At 38.4% G+C, this 8018-nt stretch overlaps 1 pseudogene; it reads right to left on the minus strand.

Annotated features, from left to right (window-relative positions):
* Positions 1–479: 479 nt before the first annotated feature.
* Positions 480–878, minus strand: LOC112408508 (60S ribosomal protein L32 pseudogene; annotated as a pseudogene).
* Between the last annotated feature and the right edge of the window lie 7140 nt (positions 879–8018).

Here is an 8018-nt window from a genome sequence, read left to right on the forward strand (position 1 = left end):
TTGTCCATTTCTTCTAAGTTGTCTGTTTAATTGGCATATAATTGTTTGTAGTAATCTCTTGTAATCCTTTGTATATCTGTGTGGTGTCAGCTGTAACTTCTCCCTTTTCACTTTTTTGATTTGGGTCCTCTCTCTTTTTTCCTTCATGATTCTGGCTAAGATTTACCAATTTTGATTACCTTTTCAAAGGATTAGCTTTTAGCTGCATTGATCTTTTCTCTTTTATTTTTTTTAGTCTATTTTGTATATTTCTCCTCTGATTTCATTATTTCTTTCCACAAACGTTGGGTTTTGTTGATTCTTCTTTTTCTAGTTCTTTTAGGTGTAAGTTTAGATTGTTTATTTGAAATTTTTCTTGTTTCTTGAGGTAGGCCTGCATAGCTATAACTTCCCTCTTAGGATCACTCTTGCTCATCCCATTGATTTTTTTCTGAGTTTCATGGTTTTATTAACAGAGACATAATATGCACCTGAGCTATCTATTCATTTTCTTTGTTATGCAGGCTGGCATTGGGATTGGTGACTCTGATGGCCATCTGGGCTGCTCTTTCCACAGTGGTTTTGCAGTTCTTGGAGGAGATGTTGTGAACAATCTCAGCGCAGTAAGATATTTTGCACCTTAGAAGCACTTCAAGCTTGTTGATATTGTGGACCAGGAACTTCCAGAAGCACACGTGCTTTATTTTCTTGTTGCTGTCATAACAGATGTGGAGCCTCAAGATCTTACCCTTGAATCTCCTGCACACCCTGTTTTCACTGCCTCTGGGTTTCTACCAGTTACACTTAATTTTGACATATTGGTCTCACTGGTGCTGGATAAACTTCTTGATCCTCTTTCTGATGATCTTGGGCTACACAAGGGGTCTGAGGGCAGCCATGATGCTGCGTAGGTGATGGTTGTCATCTCTGTAAGCAGTGCTGAGGAAAAGCCAAACTATTGATTTTGAATCATTGTGTTTTTATTTGTCTCCAGATATTTTTTGATTCTTTCTTTGATTTCTTAATTGACCGTTTGGTTGTTTAGTAGTATACTGCTTCCACATATTTATGGTTTTCTGCAGTCTTTGTGTGTGTGTGTGTGTGTGTGTGTGTGTGTGTGTGTGTTTGATTTCTAGACTCATAGCATTGTGGTCAGAAAAGATACTTGATACTATTTCAGTTTTCTTAAATTTACTGAGACTTGTTTTGTGGCCTTGCATGTGATCTATCCTGGAATATGTTCCTTGTTCACTTGAAAAAAATATGTATTCTCTCTGCTTTGGGATGGGCTGTTCTTTATATATCTATTAAGTCCATCTTTTGTAATGTGATTTTTAAAGCCAGTGTTTCCTTATTGATTTCTGTCTAGATGATTTCCCTTAGATATAAGTGGGGTGTTCAAATTCCCTAGCATTATTGTCAATGTCTTTCTTTTTATTTGTGAATATTTGCTTTATGCCTTTAGGTTCTCCTATGTTGGGTACATATATATTTTCAATTGTTATATTCTTCTTGGACTAATCCCTACATCATTATGTAATATCCTTGTCTCTTGTTACAGTCTTTGTTTTAAAGTCTATCTGATATAAGTATAGATACTCCAAATGTACTTTTATTTCCATTTGCATGAAATAACTTTTTTCATCCCTTCATATTCAGTTACTGTGTGTCTTTAAATCTCAAGTGACTCTCTTGTAGACAACATATATATGGGTCTTTTTAAAAAATCTATTCAGCCACTCTCTTTGATTAAAGTATTTAGTTCATCTACATTTAGAGTAATGTTTGACAGGTATGTACTTATTGTCATTTTAAAATTCTTTCCCTGCTCTTTTTGTGGTTCTGTTTTGTTTCTTCTTCTTTTGCTCTATTCCCTTGTGGTTGCTGACTATCTTTAGTGTCATGTTTGGATTCCTTCCCCCTTTTGTGTGTTTATCTATTATAGATATTTGGTTTGTGGTTACCATGAGGTTTATATGCAGACTACTTTCACTGTATAATTGGTTTTACCAATGAGATTTTTCCTTTTTAATTTCTTTTTTTTTTTTTTGCAGGACGCGGGCCTCTCATTGTTGTGGCCTCTCCCGTTGTGGAGCACAGGCTCTGGACACACAGACTCAGTGGCCATGGCTCATGGGCCTAGCCACTCCGTGACATGTGGGATCTTCCTGGACCGGGGCAAGAACGTATGTCCCCTGCATCGGCAGGCAGACTCTCAACCACTGCACTACCAGGGAAGCCCCCTTTTTAATTTTTATATTTCCAGTTGTGGACTTTTCTTTTGTGTTTAGAAGAGCCCCTTTAACATTTCTTACACAGCTGGTGGGCTGGTGCTAAACTCTTTTAGCTTTTGCTTGTCTCTAAAACTTTTGATCTCTCCTTCAAATCTGAATGATACTGTTTCCAGGTAGAGTATTCTTGATTGTAAGTTTGCTCCTTTCCTTTTATCACTTTAAATAGTCCACTCACTTATGCCTTGCAGAGTTTCTGCTGAAAAGTCAGCAGATAGCCTTTTGGGAGTTTCCTAGTTTTTAACTTGTTGTTTTCCCCTTGCTGCTTTGTTCCCTCTTTACCTTCAATTTTTGTCATTTTAATTACCGTGTGTTTTGGTGTGGTTCTCTTTGAGTTGATTCTGTTTGGGAATCTCTGTTATTCCTAGAGCTGGGTGTCTGTTTCCTCTCCCAGGATAGGGAAATTTTCAGCTTATATGTCTTAAAATATGTTCTCTGTTCCTTTCTCTCTCTCTCTTCTCCTTCTGGGACCCCTATAATATGAATGTTAGTACACTTGATGCTGTCCCAAAGGTCTCTTTAACTGTCCTCATTTCTTTCTTTTCTTCTTCCTGTCCAGCTTCAGTGATTTCTTCTACTCTGTCTTCCAGCTCCCTGATCCATTCCTTTGTGTCTTCTAATTTACTGTTGATTATTTCTCATGTCAGCCTGCTGGTGACTGGGGCTGGATCTCAACACACCTGGCTGAGAGGGCCAAAATGTCTCAGAGCTTCTTTTGGACTGCTGGTAGATGGGTCCAGGATAAACAGGGGACTCCATTTAATTCTAGCCCCCTGGTGGGATAATCCAGGTCCCTGGGTCTCTGGCTTCAGGGTCCTGTGAGTCCTGGGACTCATGTCAGCCTACTGGTAGGCAAGACAGATTCCTGATTCAGTGGCTGCAGGGCCTGGGGTGTTCTGAATCTTGTGTCAGCCCTCTGTTGGATAAGGCTGGACCCCAGAGTAGCCAGCTGAGGATCCCTAAATTTTCCCAAAGCTAATATTGGCCTGCTTGTGGGCAAACCCAAGGGTCACAGCATCCTGTAGTTGATGTCTACCCATAGTGGGTGAGGCTAGTCCCTGGAGCTAGTGCCAGCTAGGAATAAACCAAGTCCTAGGTTCTTTGGCTGCATGGATCGAGTGTCTGGAGCTGGTGTTGGTCCACTTGTGTGTGTTTTGATTCTCTCTTTGATTTCTTAATTGACCATTTGGTTGTTTAGCTGTATACTGCTTCCACATATTTATGGTTTTCTGCAGTCTTTATGTGTCTGTGTGTGTGTGTGTGTTTGATTTCTAGACCCCTGGCATTTCTTCCCAGGACTAATGCTGGCTAACTGGTGAGTGAAGCCTGGTCCCAATGTCTCTTGCAGCAGGGCCCTGGCTGTCCCAGTGTTGGTGTGTTGGCCCACTCATGAGCAGGACCAGGGTCCAGTGTGTTGTGAGTATGGTGCCTGCCCACTAATGGGTGAGGTTGGTCCCAGGGTTACTGCCAGCTCTCTGGTGAATGAAGAGGGTCCTGAGGTCCCCAGATGTAGGGCTCTTCAGGTCCTTGAGCTAGTGTCAGCACACTGGTGTGCAGGGCTGTATCCTGGGTCCTCTGATGGTCAGGGTCATGTTCCAGGATGACTGTGGGCTTAGGGTGACTTAAGGCAGCCAGCCTGCTATTGGGTGAGGCTGTGTCCTTGACTGGCTTGTTGCTTCTCCTGCAGTATCACAGTACTAGTGTTGACAGGTTGATGTGTGGGTCTCAAGACCAGTACTAATAAGCTAGAAGGAGCACTCCAAAGTGGTATTTCCCAGCACATCTGTCCTCATTGCAGAATAAGCTCCCAAGATGGCTGCTGCCAGTCTCTGTGTCCCCAGAAGGCTCTCTAAGATCAGCAGGTGGTCTGACCCAGGCTCCTTTCTAATTATTGTCTCAATCCTGGGTGCTGGAGTGTGTGAGGTTTTGTGTTTACCCTTTAATAGTGGCATTCTATTTCTTATAGCCTTCTGCCTCTCTTGAAAATAAGCAGCACTGGCCTTCAAAGCCAAATATTCTAGGGGCTCATCTTCCTAATGCAAGACCCAAGGGCTGGGCAGGCCAATGTAGAACTCAGACACATACTTCTTGAGAAAAACCTCTGCAATTGTAGCTATCTTCTTGTTTGTGGGTTGCCCACTTGGGGATGTCTATACTACTTTTCTGCCTCTCCTGTTCATCTCATCATGGTGCCTTCTTTATATCTTTAGTTGTAAAAGATCTTTTCTGCTATATTTGTGTCTTTCTCATCAATAGTTGCTCCTTAAATAGCTGTAATTTTGGTATGCCCATGAGATGAGGTGATGTTAGGGTCTTCTTACTTTATCATATTGGCCACAATTACAACCAGGCATTGTTTTTATTGTTGTGTCCTGTGCCTGCTTTTCATTTCAGCATCAAGTGTTAGCTTTAATGTGTTTTCATATAACATTTTGCCTGAAGTTAAATCACTTATACTTTCATTGTCTGAGTACATTATCTGTCTGAGAGAATTGAAACCTGGCTTTTTGACTAAATTATCCCATAAAATTTCAAAAATTAAAAGATAGTATTACTCATTTGAACAGTGACAGCAGTGTATTCAAAGAAATAAAACTAAATATTAAAAATTCTTTACATGATAATTTCTTCAGAGTAATCCAATTCAAATACATTTATACTTACCAGTATTGAATTACACTTTTTGGAATCACTTTACTTGCACTCATATGCCTTATAAAGGAGGTGTTTAATAGACTCATCTACCATAACCGCAGCTAACATAACATATTCAAAATTAATCCTGAAAGTCAATGATATATATCTAAGTAATTTAACTTAGGAGTTAATAGTAAATTTATTTTTGAATTGATAGTGAAATTAACTACAAAAATGGAATATTTTCTGGAGTTTAAAAAAATTGCCCTCTAAAATTTCATTTTATATTGGTGTTATTACTCACAGCCTTCTACATAAGTCAATGGCCTTGATGTGTGAATACAGAATCCATGGCATTATCGTGAGGACTTTTATTATGTGAAGTATGGCAGTGGTAGCAAGAATATAAGCCCTGCAAACCTGAAGTGCAAAGCATTTCTTACCAAAAATCTGCCTGAGAGTGTTGAGAAGGTAGTGCTTCTTAAACTACCTTACCTGTGGTGAAGGCCTGCCTTATTTGTTCTCTCAATGTGTTATAAGTGCTACTTTTAGAAAAAAAATAAATGTGTAGGAAAATGAAATACAAACACAACAATGATATATAAAATGCAATTAAGTCCCTCATTTTTTATTATTATATTCCACACACATAAATTTAATTTTATAAATTGATCCAAGCATTTTTACATGCTCAATCTCAATTTCACTACTCATTGCCCACAGATATCAAACAGTTCCTGAATTGATGTAGGTTCATGGACCACATTTTGAGTTGCATTGCTCTAGGCCTTCCTGTTTCTGAACCCAATTTCAAAGTGTGATGCATTTGGAAAATGTTTAGTCCATAAGAACAGGGGTTATTATTGTTCTCACTCTCACTTAAAGTTTCTGTATTTAGCACAGTGCGTAGCACTCAATTTCAAAATAAGTAAAAGACACTGGAATTTAAGACATAAGAATAAAGCCTGAAAAAATAATGGATTTTATTTGGTAATATCCATCAAGTCATACTCTCATTTTAATCCAGATCCATATTTTCATATTTAGTCCCAGGTATGTTATAATTAGAAGATAATGTCAGTCCAAAGGTTCTCTGGTGTAGTATGCCAGGAAGCAACTGTGTATTACAGAAATGACAGAAAGTGATTTATATAAGTTTTAATGTAGGCAGAGAAAGAAAACAATGGTTTTGGACTCCTAGAAATAATAGCAAACCCTGCTGAGAATTTCTTTATCTCCAAAATCTTAGGCTCTAAGCGTCCAGTATCTGTTCTCAGGTTTTTATTTTTTCTACCCCCAACCTTACTCTCACACCAGCTCTTCTGCTATCTCTTCAATACTTTAAGGTCATCACCACATGTTTTTCTTCCGTGTAAAGGTCCTTTAGATTTTAATTTTCACTCCTTTCTTTTTTTCTTGCTCAGCGTAGACTAAAATTGAAATACTTTTTCTATTAACTACACTTTCTCTTTGGAAGTTTCGATTTCTTTCTCCCTTTGGCTAAAATATGTTTAAACATCTACCATACTTAAAAGTCCTGTGTAGATCTTATAATTAACTTCATTCTTCCACCTTTACTATATTAACCTCTTCCTAACAAAGTAGCCTTAAATTTCTTCTCTCCCTCATCTGTCATTTGTACGTTAACCCACTGCAATTTAACTTCTGTCTCTAATTTTAAACTGAAATTGTGAAGACCACCAGGAACGTCATCAGTTCCCCCAGAGATGGAAATATGTCCCATGTCATCATTCTTGATGTTTATGTTTTGTCTATCTTTATGTCTATGACTTTTTGTGTAATATCAATGTCTACTGATTGACCTCATATCTCTACCAGGTAAAGCCTGACTCCATCTTGGGTGATGTTGCATGCAAACAATAAAAATTAGCTCATTTATATCCTGGAATCTTTAGTTCACTTAATTTCATATTTTTATTAGGTATTTTTGTAATATCGTATTTCCAAACATGATATATCCTAGGTGAAAGAACATAGGCTCACGTTTTAAAGTTGTGGTTTGCCTCTCTGAGATTGTGCCCACCTGTCTTCATAAACCTTTACTGTTTTCCAACTTTTTTTTTTTTTTGCGGTACATGGGTCTCTCACTGTTGTGACCTCTCCCGTTGCAGAGCACAGGCTCTGGGCGTGCAGGCTCAGCGGCCATGGCTCACGGGCCCAGCCGCTCTGCAGCATGTGGGATCTTCCCAGACCGGGCCACGAACCCGTGTCCCCTGCATCGGCAGGCAGACTCTCAACCACTACGCCCCCAGGGAAGCCCCTTTTCCATCTTTTTGATGGGATCAGGATCTAGGATCAGAGTCCAAAGTAACTCCCTCTGGGTATAAAATCACTTGAATGTGTCTTAAAAATGTAAGCATATTTGGTATTTTATTCATAATATATCTGTGCTGGATTTAACTGAAACGTAAGTCACTGACTAATAATTTCTTTCTATTATGCTGCATCATGCATTTTCCAAGGACTTTGGCATTGGGTAAGTTGGGGTTCAAATTCTGGTTCTAATATTTACTAACTGAATTGAGGAAATTGGGTAACCTTTCTATGTCTCAGTTTTTTGTGTATTTAAAATGGTCTCTTATGGTTTCTATATCAAAGGTTTTTTTTTTTTAATTAAAAGACATAATACTTGTAATATTTTTAGAACAGATGCCTAACAAATAGAAACTGGCCAATAAATATTAGTGATGATTATGATATTCACTGTTTGGGACACATAACTGTGGTGTAACATCTAAAATTAAGGTCCACAACATTTTAAATCAACTATACTCCAATACAAATTTAAAAAAAAATAGTGTGTACAGGTCAATCCCAAACTCTCAGTCTATCCCTCCCCACTGCTCTTCCCCCCAATAACCATAAGTTCATTCTCTAAGTCTGTGAGTCTGTTTCTATTTTGTAGATAAGTTCATTTATATTATTTTTCTTAAAGATTCCTCATATAAGTGATATCATATCATATTTGTCTTTCTCTGTCTGACTTACTTCATTTAGTATGATAATTTCTAGGTCCATCCAAACTCTTGGGAGTTTGGGATTGACATGTACATACTATATTTAAAATAGATAACCAACAAGTACCTACTG

This window comes from Neophocaena asiaeorientalis, unplaced genomic scaffold, assembly GCF_003031525.2.
Source record: "Neophocaena asiaeorientalis asiaeorientalis breed wild unplaced genomic scaffold, Neophocaena_asiaeorientalis_V1.1 scaffold545, whole genome shotgun sequence".
Taxonomy (NCBI): Eukaryota; Metazoa; Chordata; class Mammalia; order Artiodactyla; family Phocoenidae; genus Neophocaena; species Neophocaena asiaeorientalis.